Here is a 14,745-nt window from a genome sequence, read left to right as displayed (position 1 = left end):
GGGTACGGACAATTATACCGGGTTATAGAGGTCTGGTTTTTTTAGGGGTTACAGAGGCCTGGTTACAGGTCATGAGTAATAACATATAGAACCGTCTGCCTGGCACATGGGAACTAACAAACTGAAGTATAACTTTGATAGTTTGACATGATTTTATATTGTCTCGAATCGATAACTTAAAATTAATTGAAATTCTCGATTAATTTGACATTGAACCGACTGAAACTTTGGTTAAGCGAGAGAATATATAGACTTGGACAAAAATTCTGTCGAAAAATAAGAATAGTTTTCGCTAACGACGGTGTCAAAAATTTTTACGTTGGCTGGTAGAAAAAAAATTGTTATTGGGTTCTTGGGTTGAGGCGAGTTACAATTTTTTAACTATCTCTTACTAACCTTTCATAGCTCAAAAAATTGTCCATCTGGGATTTATTTTATAATTTGGTTTTGAAAGGCTCGCATGGAAAATAATTTAGATTTTCATTTAAAAAGTTAAAAGTCTGCTTTTTAAAGTCATTTAACCAAACCTAACAAAAAAAGTTTGTTTTATAAAGTTTCCCTCTCCATTCCTCGCCCTTCGTAAATCAAGTAAACTTACTAAAATTGACCATTTTGTGAGTACTTAAGAAGTGTTCAAAATTATTTCTTAATTACCAAAATCTAGACAGTTCTATGATTTGTGCGTAAATATCCTTTATTTTTTTATAATTGTACTTTCATTCGGATGGATTTTAAAACATTTCTTTATGAACTTCTTCATGAGTTTATCTCCTTCTCCAAAAATCATTTTTTAATTTCTAAACTTTAGAATTACAATTGTTCTATAAAATATTCTGAGAAACTTACTTCACTTGTGTAGTTGAATGAAATTTTATTTTCATTTTTCTTGTAATTACCATTGAACCTATATTGTGTGTGGCTACAACAATTACGGAACTAATATTAAGTACCTACATTAATAATCACATTAGTACATCATATTTTGTTGCCACGTCCACTTAATAAATACTTTTTCTCTAAAATTTCGTATGGATAGACAAGAAAAAACAATTTATATGAAATAATTAAAGAAAAACTACAGCAATTACTGATTCAAGGTGAAAAATTCTGTTATTTAATTTGTCTTATGTCAATCTAAGGTGATAAGTTTCCTTAAGCGATTTATGTCATAAATAATTAATTGATCTCATAACAATTAATAACAAGTTAATCTCATTGTTTTTATAAATTTATAATAAAAAATTATTTAAAAAAATTCCCCAATAAAAAATTAAATTCTTAAGTCTGTGGATCGAAAGATTAAAAAATTTTGCTTAACATTTTACATTATTTTATTAGCCCTGTCAAGTATAATTTTTTAGAAACATTATTTCAGATAAAAATATCTATGGGATCTTTTTAGTCAGGTTGGTTTGCTTTTTGATACTGGACTTCTGGGTATACAGCTCTGAAACTACGCATGCAACAACTTAAGATATCTGAAATCTTATATTACTCCTTTTTGTATATCAAGTCCTTTCATTACGATAATCATATTGGGTTATATTTAATTAGATACTAATTCAATTAGCGGTAGCACTAGAATTTTCATAAAGGTAGTATTAATTATTGTTGGTTCACCTTTTATAGACTAATAATAATTATCTGTTAATTAATACTTATCTCATGACCGACATTTTAAAATTCAATATCTCAACATTCAGCATGGAAAAATTAAAAAGTAAATATAATTTTTGTAATAGATTACATTTTTCTTATTTCTTTTATTGTCATTTAATTTATGTTTCTGTACATACAGAGTGTTCATTTCAAAAGTCCACCCTTAATAACTCTCGACCTAATGTGATTCTTGTTTTGAGTGAAAAAATGTCGATTTAGATATCGAGGGAGAAGTTCAAAAATGATACCTAGAGAATTTTAGGTTTCACCCCTTCCCACCTAGGAAGCTCAACTTTGAAATTTCAAATGGCACCCACTATTTTGTTATACCTCATTTGAAAGGGCATAAAATTCTCTCTTCAACCAAAAAAATGAAATCGATGGATTGGTTCTTAAGACAGACCACAGAGAAGTTGGAATTCATAACTTCCATCTTCTGTGCAGTTTGAAAACTATCGCTAAATTATAAAAGAATAGGGGAGAAAATATGGTACATTTTTAATTCTCGGACTTAACAGACTTTCTGTCGGTCTGTGGACACATGGAATATCTGTCTGTGGACAGACAGACTCTCAGCCTGTCTGTGGAAAGACAGACTCTCTGTCTGTCTGAGGACAGGAAAGCTCTCTGTCTGTATGTCGCACCGTAACTGCTAAACGGATGAACCGAATTTAATTTTTGGTTTTTGTTTGAAAAATAATTTAAAAGAGAGATAAAATTATGGAACAATGCTGGAAACCTATTTTCGCCATTTATGCAAATTAATGATTCCTTATCGAAGAATAATGCGAACAAAAATGTACGAAAAATCAAATACCTAGCAGCGTATGTATTTTTGCCGGCGAATTTAAAGTTATCGCCGTATCTAATTATGTTATCAGAGAATGAATAAAACTGCATAATAAATGCAATAAATGAATAAATAAATAATAAATAAATGTGTACATAAATTATTTTTACACATGTTATTTAGTTTAATAATTTATTTTAAATTAAAATGATATTTATTTCACAAATTAATAAAACACTATATTAACAATAATATTATACTGGGTGTTCAAGAAGCTCAAAACTCCTTCCCCGAATTTTAGAAAATCATGTTTGAAAAATCATGACTAGGGCAAGAGTTGTAGGATTTTGCTCGTGCAATGAAATGATGAACTTGAATTTTACATTAACCTTGATTAGGAAGGTCACTTCAAAGTCATTACACTTATCAATTAGACGATTTCACGTCACTGCATACATTCAACTTTTGTTCTAGAGCATTCCTTCTTATTTGATTAATTTGATACAAAATTCTGTGAAAACTTTTATAACCAAGAACTGAATAAAAAATCATATTAAAAAATAATCAACCAAGAACTGAATAAATAATCATATTAAAAAATAATCTTGTCCTTCAAGTGACCTTCATAGCCCAGTTTAAGGTCAAATTCAAGGTCACCAAGAAATTGTACGTACGAAATTTATAAATTTTGCTCTGGTCATATTTTTCAGTCATTATTTTTTAAAATTCAAGGGAGAGGGCGTCGAATTTTTTGAACACCCTGTATGCACATTAAATTAATAAAATATATTTAAAGAGTTGTGAGCACTTGATTTTAATTACATGATAACCTTGTATTAATTATAATTATTGTCATTAATAAAAGATATTCATACCATTTTAAATTTCAAATAAATTTTACACGATTCTCTTAACTAAAATGACAAATCATATTAGTCCAATAAATTTGAAGCTTAAAGCTAAGTGAACGCAATTTTTTTAGTACATGTAACCAGAAAACGAAGTACGATTAAGTATAAGATTTCATTGCCCTAAAAAGTTAAAAGGATCAGCTGTTTATGCAATTTCGAAACATATATGATACTTTTAAAATTTTCGAAAACTAGAATAAAAGGGTCGCTTTGGCTTTTTAAACTTTTCCAATTTTTAAAAAATAATGACACTGATAATAAATATGTCTATACAGGGTATTCCAAAAATTAATTCCGTCAATAGGGAAAAATTATTTTTTGAATAACTACAAAAATAACCAACATAAAATCTATCAAAGATTTGTTTGTATCTCTTTCTTGCAAAACAGAATTTAAAATGGAGTTGAAACGGCAAACATGGTATATGACGTCAAATATTATTTCCTAATGTCTGTCTTATTAGTAGTTTAAAATGATTATATCATTCGTATTTCTTAGCCGATTTTAATTTTAATTTCAGTTTTTGTCATCTCTTGTACGATATTTTCGTACTTTGTTAAGAAATGCGAAAAAGAATTCATGAATAGTTCCTATTTTTTCACTTTTTGTTTTTTAACGATTTTTAAGTTTGTATTTTCAAGCATTTTACCTTTCTCAGTAAATGACTTAATATTTTACTAAATTAAATTGTAGAGGATTATTTTTCTAGTCAAATAGCTGCTATTCATTGGACTATATCTTTTATACACTAAAAATATTTGCAATAACAAGTCGGTCAAACGAATATTTTTATTTTTGATTAATTAATTATTTGATAATTAGTGCTTCTTTTTTTTAAAAACTATTTAATAATTGTCAATTTTTATGCAATCATTATTTTTAGATGTTTTCACTGCATCTCTGTGGTAATTCAAAATCATAATATTTTGTTTTATACCACATTTATACATCAATAGTTTTCATCGATTAACATACTTTTAAAACTTCGTAAGCACCGCCATGCTAAAAATAAAGATGAACATTTGCGCTTTTTTGCCAAGTTTGTTATATCTTAGCGAATATACATAGTTTTACGACTATAAATTATTTTTCATAATTAGATTTAAGTATTTAGTAATAGTTTTATCAAACAATATATAAAAGTGCTACCTATTTATGGTAATAAAATTTAGTTATATATTGAGTTAATAGCCGTTAAATTATGAAATTAACGACGCAGGTATAATAAGTTTGTTATGTAAGTTTAAAAATAAAAACTCGCGATTTCCCCCTCAAGTAATATTTCTTACTATTAGATGCTTTTTATTGCATTTATCATTTTTGCATCTCCTCTTTTATGAAATCATGCTTTTAGGTAGTTTTTTTATAAATTTCATGTTTTTCACAAAAGACAAAAATCCTCTTTCAATATTAATTTCAAACCCACATAAATTGTGTTCTGGGGGCTGTGAAATAGATTTATACCTCACTTTCACCCATTCAAAGCGTTCGAGCCGTTCGACTCAAGTGGCGATCAGTCATATAGGTATAAGGAAATTGATTTTTAATTTTATAGATCTAAAAATACAAAATATTTATTAAAATACACATACATACATGTCACACATACATAACTGATATTTCCAAATAATACATACTACACAATTTGCGCATAATTTGCGCACTCACGAGTAAACAGTAATTTTTATGAAAAAATGTTTCAAACAAAAGGTATTTTTTTATGAGAAACATTTTTTTTATTTATACTTGTGTTCTATCTCTGACGGTTTACAAGATGAGTCCTACAAACTCGACCTAACTTTTTACGTACTAAGGCCGCTATAAAAATTTTAATTTGATATCTCTTTTGAGTTTTCGTTGTGGCAGGCGGACAGACAGACGACAGACAAACAGACAGAAAGACAACCGGAAATGGACTAAATAGGTGATTTTATGAACACCTATACCAAAATTTTGTTTGTAGCATCAACATTTTTAAGCGTTACAAACTTGGGACTAAATTTAGTATACCTTGATATATATTAGATATATACATGATATAAAAATAGCAATCGTTCAAGAAAACATATTCAAATTATTCGGAAAAATGACTTGAGTTACTTAGAACATTGAGTTCTTTAACGAACCAATGGTGCTAAATAAGAAAAACTGGGCCACATGAGGCAAAATCTGTTAAAGTTTTCCTATAGATTTATCTAGTTAAAATAGTTTTTTTTGCAATGACTTTGTGTTAAGTCAGGCCTATTATTAAGATAAGAACTTATACAACTCTATTAGCTCTACAGCTTTTGTATCGAATATTTTCAAAAACCATTGTTTTCTGAGTTTAGCTGTCTTTTCAACACTCTGTATATAAATTTGAATTAATGTGTATCGATTTAAAACTAATACATAAAACGCATTGGCAAAGTTGATTATTATCCAATTTGATTGGTGTAATATCCATTTAAATGAAATTCTTGATGAATTCCAGTAGTTAAACCTATGACCACGATCACATAACCATCGTTGCAACATTCACTAACCATGTGGCTAATAATAACGAGTAAAATGTGGTTTTGTAGAGTGTTTTTATGATATACAAATTAATATTTCTTCACGAAATCGGTTAAAATGATCTCGAACTCAATGATAAACAATGATATTTAAGGCTTTTGTTGTTAATAGGCATAATGAACTATCATAATGATTTCAATGAACTATCATAATGATTTGTACGACTCCAAGGAAATAACCACACAATTTTATAAAACGAAAATATCTCTGACCCAAACGTCTCCTTAATACTCGCATTTTGGTTAATTTTGACCCGCGGCCAAAAAGGTTGCCGACTCCTGGTTTTCTGCATACGTACTACTGGTTACATACCGCCGGCTGTATTCGATTATATAATTTATCATTAAAAGCCCTATATTAGTGACCACACTGTTAATGAAGATTATAAACGTCTGTGCTTAGTTGGAATGTGAAATTGATTTTCTGATTTGCTGTGATATTCATCCGTTAATTTAATTCGGTATTGTGTATACTTTGAATTATTATTCAATTAATTTTATATTTTGTGCATTTGAAATAAAAAAAAATTATGTTAGACTAACAAACATTTTAAATTTTCTACATCAATGATGGATAAGAGGAAAACTTCACAAGCTCTGGAGTCTGGACTTGATAAAAGACCCTTCGGTCATATTTTGGGCCAAAATATCAACTTTTTGAAGCACTTGTTCTGGTAATACTATTAAAAATGCTTTTTTCCTCAAAATTTTTACACCCTACAATAAGTGTATTGAGAATATTTTATCGTTGTCTTAAGAATGTACGAGCGCCAGGATAATTTTGGATAAGAGGCTTGATTTTTTTTTTATATGAAGTTAGACTAAGTCGAAATCAATTCTGAAAATTTCAGAGGGATTCCCCGATTATTTAAATACATAAATGGCTTGAAAAGTAGGCATATTTAACATTTTTCTCATGGTAAAACGGTAGATGGATGATATTTTTCATAGATTTCTCCAAAACTAGCCTGTGGAAATAAAAAATAAAAAAATTTTAATAAAAGTTAAAACCTTACTAAATTATTGAAAACAAATAAAACCCATTGTAACTCTAGCTTGACAATATAAGACGAAAAGTGTATTCGATATCTGGAGTAATTTTCAAAATATCGAAAATTAAAAATTTTGTTTAATTATTTAGCTTTCGATATTTCAAAAACTAAGGCAGATATCGAAAAATTGTATTCTTACTTTTCGTCTACATTCATGAACTTATACAAAATTCATCAACAAAGTTGATAATGAGGTACAAAAATAATTTCAACCACAAGTCTAAACTTGCCTTGGCGCTCGTACTACCTTAAAGCCTTACATGTTATTTAACTTATTTTTATCTTGATAAAGTCACCCACTTCATGTTATTTTAAAAAGCTTATAAACCAACACGAAACTACATAGACAAAAAAACTGTATAGACAAAATAAGAATAAATGATTGGATAAGTTTTGTTTATTGAATTTCTATATACCACATGAAACTTTCACTCTTTCAGTCAGTAGTCTTTATTTTTTGTCGGGGAAATTTATTATTCGTTTTAATGTTATGAACAGAACTCATTCAATATGTTGGCCAGTGAAACTTTAGACGTAGAATGTGAGCATCTTTGTGACTTTGCTTTTCTTCTTCTTGTTAAATACTTAACGCTGAATACAAAAAACGTGGTATGACCTACGGTAGAAATACTCGAATATATAACAATTTTTATATAGATATTTGATGATGTGAGCCCACTGTAACTTCGTTTTATGAAAACTTTACTCTATGACTTGAAATAAATTTTAAAATCCCATGACGGATGTACATCCTCTAAGTTTCTAAGCCGGAGGAAGTAATCCTGCTCGACCATGCAGTTTAAATTTGGGCTTTTTCAATTTTTAGCCATATTTTTGTGCACACTGACATAGACGAATCAAGTATCTGCTCCCTTCCCTCTACATCTACACAACATATGATCGAGGGAAATTTCTTCGCCAATGTTAGCAAAACAGAAGTTAACATGAAAAAGGCTTTACTTAATACAGATATTTTATTCAATGTTAAAAAGTATCATTCAATTTTCTGATCATATGTTGTTTTAAAAAATGATTATGTACACTTTTGTGAACCTTTCTGTGTAATTCTTATAATTGTCGCTGTAATTATAAAAATAGCAAGAATATTTCATATTCTGTGGAAAATTTTATTTTATGTAATCGAAAAATTTTGCTGAAAGTAATTATTAGTATAAGCTGTATAAATTATTTATATTTACTTTCATGTGCATGCAGAATGACAGAAATTATAGCTCGCGAACTATAGGGAGAAAATCCGTACGAGGTGACTGCGTCGAGATATTTAATACCAGTCAAAGATTCTGTCCCATCTGTCACTTTTCACCAGGCCTCGGCCTCTCAAACCCAATCAGCTATTGCCCCAAAAATGAAAAATTATGATTTTACGTAGGATTAAGAATATCAAAATTACTCTTGTTAAGTAGAACTAATATTTTAGAAAATTGGAAACTTGTTAATTTTGTTTATGAAAGTAATGTGATGCTTATTATTAAGGTTGGCTTTGTTTTATAATTTTATAAAATATGAACACCTGTGTGTGCTTTATATTGTTTAAATATTTAAAATATTTTTTTCTGTTATTCAGCATTTGATAAAAATTATGAAAATTTCTTAGTAAATATCTACAATTTGCATTAGCAACATTATTGTTTGAAATGTACAATGTTATTAAAGAATTTACAAATTATAATTATGTTTTAAGTTTCTTGTTTGAAAATCATTCAGTTCAATGTGGACGAAGAGATGCCTAGAAAAGTTGCATAAGTATTCGCGCAATTTTTTGTCGTTTAGATCGCGAAATAAGCAGCTACGAAGTTCGCGATTTCCCCATTCAAAGCATGTAAACGATATTAAAAAATTCTCTCGACAGATTAAAAAAAAAGTAAGAGAGTTTATGGGAATGTTTTTAGAATTAAAAAAAAATTTTACGTATTAATTTTCGTTTTCGAGGTATTAATTCAATTCAATTTTTATATAGATACAAAAAGCAAATCTAAGGTTTCGTATTTGTATGGAAGGTTTGGAATTTCAAGTTTTCATGTTTTTAAATAAGGTTATATAGACAATCTCTGATTGATTCTACAATTGTTCAGTGTTTGAATATCCTTGTAATTCTTTTATGTAATTTTTTTTTTAAATATGAGTTTAGTTTCAAATGATATTGTTATAATCATGTATAATAAAAAAAATAAAACGCTATTTCAGTTCAATTATGTATTATATTTTATAATTTATTGTAATTATAACGTAGCTAAGAAATGGTAAAATAAATCTGATGTAAACATCTCAACTTCAATAATTAGGTTTAGTCCTCAACCTCTTTTCGAACAAAGACAACTTTCATCAAATTGTTGCTAGCAGAGGAACCACAAGGTTCATGACTTTTATCATATTCGTTATATCTCAAAGTGTTACAAAATATAAAAAATAATTTGTATTTGAAAATTATTCGGCTTGCGTCACTTAAGGATGTATGAGCATGACAACAATGTTTGATTTAAAGGCTCAAAATTTGTTTGTAGGTAGTCTTTTCCTCAAAGAATATGTGGTTAAAATTTCAGCTTAGGTATCCTTGCAAATTTTTAAGAAAAAAGTCATTAAAAATCGATATAAAATACATTGGCTCTTATGGAGGAATCTCAAAAAACGACATATTTTGGAAGTTTTTGATAATTTTCATTTGGAATGAATGAAAACAAATTTTAAAAAAAACTTTTTAATAGAAAGTAAACATATAAGCAATGAATTAGAAAAGAAAAAAACTAAGTGTCTCCATCCATTTAAGGGATGTAAGAGCAGGGTAGATTAAGGGTTGAAATTATTTTTATCTTATTTTCAACTTTGATGATGAATTTTGTTATAACTTCATGAATGTAGACGAAAAATAAGAATAAAATTTTTCGATATGTGTCTTGGTTTTCGAAATATCGAAAGCTAAATAATTAAACAAAATTTTCAATTTTCGATATTTTGAAAACTAAGCCAGATATCGAAAAATTTTATTCTTACTTTTCGTCTTATATCGTCAAGTAATAATATAAATTTATCATCAAAATTGAAAATATCTATTTTTAAATTTGTGCCCCCACTACCATGCTCATACATCCTTAATGCCACTTTTGATTTTTGAATTTGAATTTTGATTGAAGATTTGGTTAACCCTTGGACTAATATTATTGCTTCAAATCACACAAATATTGTCATTCTAAACGACCAAGCAAAGATGATTTTTTATTGTACCATACAGTTTCCGATGAAATTACGATCAAACAACACAGTTTTCAATTAAAAATTACAATATAATACAGATCTCCTGACATTTTAATATCATTGATGAAAATCAATGATTGGACATTTAACTTAAAGCATCAAACTTGTTAAGAAGGGGGAATAGCATAATATAACGCAAGGTGATTCATTGATTTTTAGTATAAGAATTTGATTTTTATGAAATCAAAACTACTCAAGAGATTCGGATACAAACGTATTTTTACAGTTTCTAACATTTAACAGTTTCTTCTACAACATCTCTGTGTAACATCTCCAAAATTAGTACTAAAAGATTTAAGGGTCAGTTTTTGAACCATTTTAGAATTCGGTGGATCTAATTCTGGAAGGAAACTATTAAACATGACAATCAACATTTGTAGATGCCAAAACTTTATATAAAAACTATAATAGTCCTCAGTATATTACGTAAACTCATCAGTTGTTACCACATGTTCCAAATTTCGTGAGTGGCTTCGTTTTGACGAGTCTATCATACTTTATATCGTGACGATTTACATAAATGCTGGGTTTTGAGCTTAAAGATATGTGATCTATATATTAAGATAATTTTCGTCCGATAAATGTAACCCAGCGTTGGTTTAGTCCAATGCCTGTGACACTTAAAATTAACGGGTATTGATTATTGATGACCATATGACGTTTACGGAAACGTTTAATAAATATTTGTATAATTTGTCGATCGTGTTGTCCGACATAGTTTTTGCGACGTTTATATGGATATAGTGTCTGTTGATGGCTAAGCATTACCATCATAGAATATCTTATGATGATTTTAATACATAGACAATTTTAAGAACAATTTTACACTTTTGGGGTTTTTGAAACGCGTCCCTGTCATAGGACTTGGTAGCTGATTGATTGACTTTGGCTTTTTTGTGCTTGACACGACGTGGTATAAATAAAATAAAACCGCTAAAATAATTAGTTTCATCAGTATTATTAGATTCATAGACGCCAGCTTTGGAGTATTGATGGAGTTTTGCTCGAAATTTTGCCCTCAACACTGAGGACATCTCTTATATTTATGAATGAGGATCAAATAGGGATATTGGCAACATGTTTACTTATTTACATTATTGATTTTTGTTTTCATATATTTTTAAATATTCATTACACAGTAATTGTAACAGGTTTTTGTAACAGAATTTTATATCTTACATCAATTTTTTTTTTGTTCTCAATAGGTAGTTTTTCTTTTACAGTGATTAGTATCTGATTCAAATAGCTAAAACATTTAATTATTTTATGCCTATTCTTGGAAGGTAGTTTTTTTTTCGACTATCTATTTTTTTGTAACATCAAGTTATTTGAAAAACATTATCTATTTTGATTGTTTTATTTTTGGAATGATTGAAATGTACTTTTTGGATAGAATTTTAGTTAACAGAGACTTTATATAGGCCATAAAAATTTTCTAATTGAAAGGTTCAGGCAAACAGTTATCGATGTCATTTTATACTGAAAACGTAAGAAAGCGTTCATTTTCGTGTAGTAACATCATCCTTAAGGTAATTAATTGTTAAAATAATTTTAAATTTAAACAATTACCAATATTTAAAATCAATTAAAATCTTTACTATTTTGTAAATTGTGCTCAAGTCAAATCATTCTTACTTCACAAACTATTATTTATCACTATTAGTTCAAATTGACGCCACTATGATCGTTGATTGTCAACATTTGTTTAGTTGCTGCACCGTCTTACACAAAGTGTGTTTTATTTTGACTGAGTTTTTATTTGTTGCCTGTATCTTTCAACTAAATCTTAAATAAAAATAGACTATAAAAGTAGTTAAGTCACAGTAACTTTCCCATTGGATATTTATCTTATTTTTATCATGAATGCGTCTCTGTTTTTCAACTCTGTGGCGAAATACTGTTATAGGCGGATATTAACGCCTTGGTAAAATTATTGAAAACTTTAGTTAAATAGATGTTCAAAGTTTAGTAGTTTGAAAATTTTGATATTGAAAATTATTTCGAAAATACACAAACTTGGAACGTTAATTTTACCTTTCGTTTAATGCATTACGTAGCTAAAGCATTTAGCCATTGAAGCTTAACATTTTGAATAATATTGCGCATTGTATTTAATTTATTCTCCTGGTTTGTGTAATTTACCTTGGCGTTAATATTATTTCTTAAAGATCAATTCACACAATATAGGTTTCAAGTTACGGATATTTCTGTGCAGATAAAATCTGCTTTACCTATGTGAACTTATCTTAACATAAAGAAACAATTTTTAAATGAAATTCAGGTGGAAAACAGTAGAACCTCTTTTATTTGTTTACTCATTATTTTTATTATCAAACAACAGTCTTGAAACTTTGAGTAAAATTAAATTTTTAAATAAAACAACTTTATTATTATATTGATTGTATTTTTATTTACAATTCACGGTGCATAAATTAAGGGCAAACTGTATTCTTCTTGAAATTAAAATGAAAACTGAATTTTTTTCGCGCTTGAAATCTTATTGTATTTAATACGAATATCCACGGGAATAGAAGGGATCTTGTAGGGAAAATCTGCCATCTGACCACTAGACAATGCCAGTTTTATACCGGAGTTCTACTTATTTTTTGCCACTTTCGGGGCGCTGCCACAAGAATCATAGAAGCGGAGCATGTAATTTTTGGGATTCCCCGTATCAAATTTTTGATAGTGTACATTCGAATATCTGAATGTTTGTTCAAATAAAATAGAATTAAGAAATTGTGCCCCATTTAGGATACATAGGTGCATTTTTATGGCAGTTAATAGTTTGGAAGAGTATATTTCTATATCGTGATACAAATTTGAGACATGAAACTGAAAATAGTCAAGGTTCTTTTTTACAACTTCGACATCCTAAAAATTAAAAGGAGGTTCTACTGTATATAAATTGAATATTAAAGTTTTACATTATAATTTATATAAAAAACCAGTCTATTAAATATGCATTGCTTATTACCAGCTCAACAATATATCTATAAGAATAATTCTTTTTTATTTTTGTATGTCAATTTTCAATAATCAGAAAATACATTTTTTTCTTGCTACATATTTCTTTTTTCTTACTACAATTTTCAATTTGCAAAAATATTTTCTTAACGTTTTCTAAGCTATATTACTATACGAAACATTTCACTATGAAAAACAGTTATCAGTTTTTGTAAAAATCAGTTGACCATGTTTAAGCTTATTATACAATTTAGGTCGTATGACGTAGACAGTTATTAGAAACCCCATGTCTTTGGGAGGAAAAATCATTGCAGTTATGAGGGAAAAATTTATTTTCTTATGTAATTTTAAAATTTCGTCATTCATTGATTTTAGTACTCTAATATTATAGGTTCAATTTTATCAGAACCTACAAGTTTTCTCAGATTTAAGCACTATGTAGATCAAGATTCTCACTTTAAGCCCACGCCCAAGATAGATTTTACATCAAAAAGATTTATATGCCCGTCAGTCCATTTGTTCGATTCTGATGCAATTGATTCTGTTGAACAGATCAAAAATAAAATCAAAATGACGCAGAAATGCGCCTCCAAAGTTATAAAATTTTAGTTTTCCCTCAGACTTTTCAAACATTCAATTTAAAGTAAAACTGAGTATTCCATAAAATTGAAAGTTGCTTGGGGTTCCAATATTACAGAGAGGTTCCAATATTACCCGACTTTTTTTCACGCATTGTAGAATAAGCTGTATTAATACTGCATTACTATTTTAATAATCAGTGGCGTAGAATTTTAGTTTTACTTGATAATTTGTTTTTGTAATTTTTGTTTTTGTTTAACCTGATTGTTTTATGGACGTACAAACATATTATTCTTTTATGTGGACTTCGATTATCACTATTTATTTTGTTTTTCAATCACTGTATTTTTGTAGCTATATCGTTTTTTTTTTGTTTTGTTTTAGAATTAAGATGAGAATTTCAAGAAAATGTTTTTTTTAATAATATTTACATAATTTATTTACAAAAAGACAACACAATTTTTTTTTTTTTTAAACAAAAACACAAACTTTTAAAAATTAAAAAATTGAGAATTAAATACAATAAAATTATTAAATAAATGTCAGTTCAAATTTAGTGGTGTGCCAAGGTATCTAAATTCTGAATTTATTTCTGGAATATTAATTCCATATTTTTTATCGATTAAAAGAGAAATTTACTAATTTTTTAAGTGAATTTTGAAACGAGACGAAAGAAAATGGTCAAAAGTCGAGACGACTGTTACAGTTTTAATGATATAATTATTTTTCTCGTGCTAGTAAATCGTCAGCGCCTGCTCGTATTCGAAACACGTGCACATCATTACTTGGCCAGTATAACTAGTACAGATAACTAAAGTCCGTCGACGTCAAAGCACTCCTGCTGATCTTAAACAGCTCCAAATAGTTCATGAAGAAGTGGCCGGGGATGGGCCAACCCTTTTTCGGTATCACAACGGACCCTATGGTCTAAGTGTGTCCCACTCCAGGACAACCACTCTAAC

At 28.4% G+C, this 14,745-nt stretch overlaps 1 protein-coding gene across 1 annotated transcript in view; it reads left to right on the top strand.

Annotated features, from left to right (window-relative positions):
- Positions 1-14,745, top strand: part of LOC123290623 (mitoguardin) — a 187,924-nt gene that overhangs the window by 24,799 nt on the left and 148,380 nt on the right. The gene's annotated exons all lie outside the window — the stretch shown is intronic.

Source organism: Chrysoperla carnea, chromosome 1 (genome assembly GCF_905475395.1).
Source record: "Chrysoperla carnea chromosome 1, inChrCarn1.1, whole genome shotgun sequence".
NCBI classification, from domain to species: Eukaryota; Metazoa; Arthropoda; class Insecta; order Neuroptera; family Chrysopidae; genus Chrysoperla; species Chrysoperla carnea.
The sequence above is the reverse complement of the archived record's forward strand: the minus strand, read 5'-3'. Positions and strand labels throughout refer to the sequence as shown.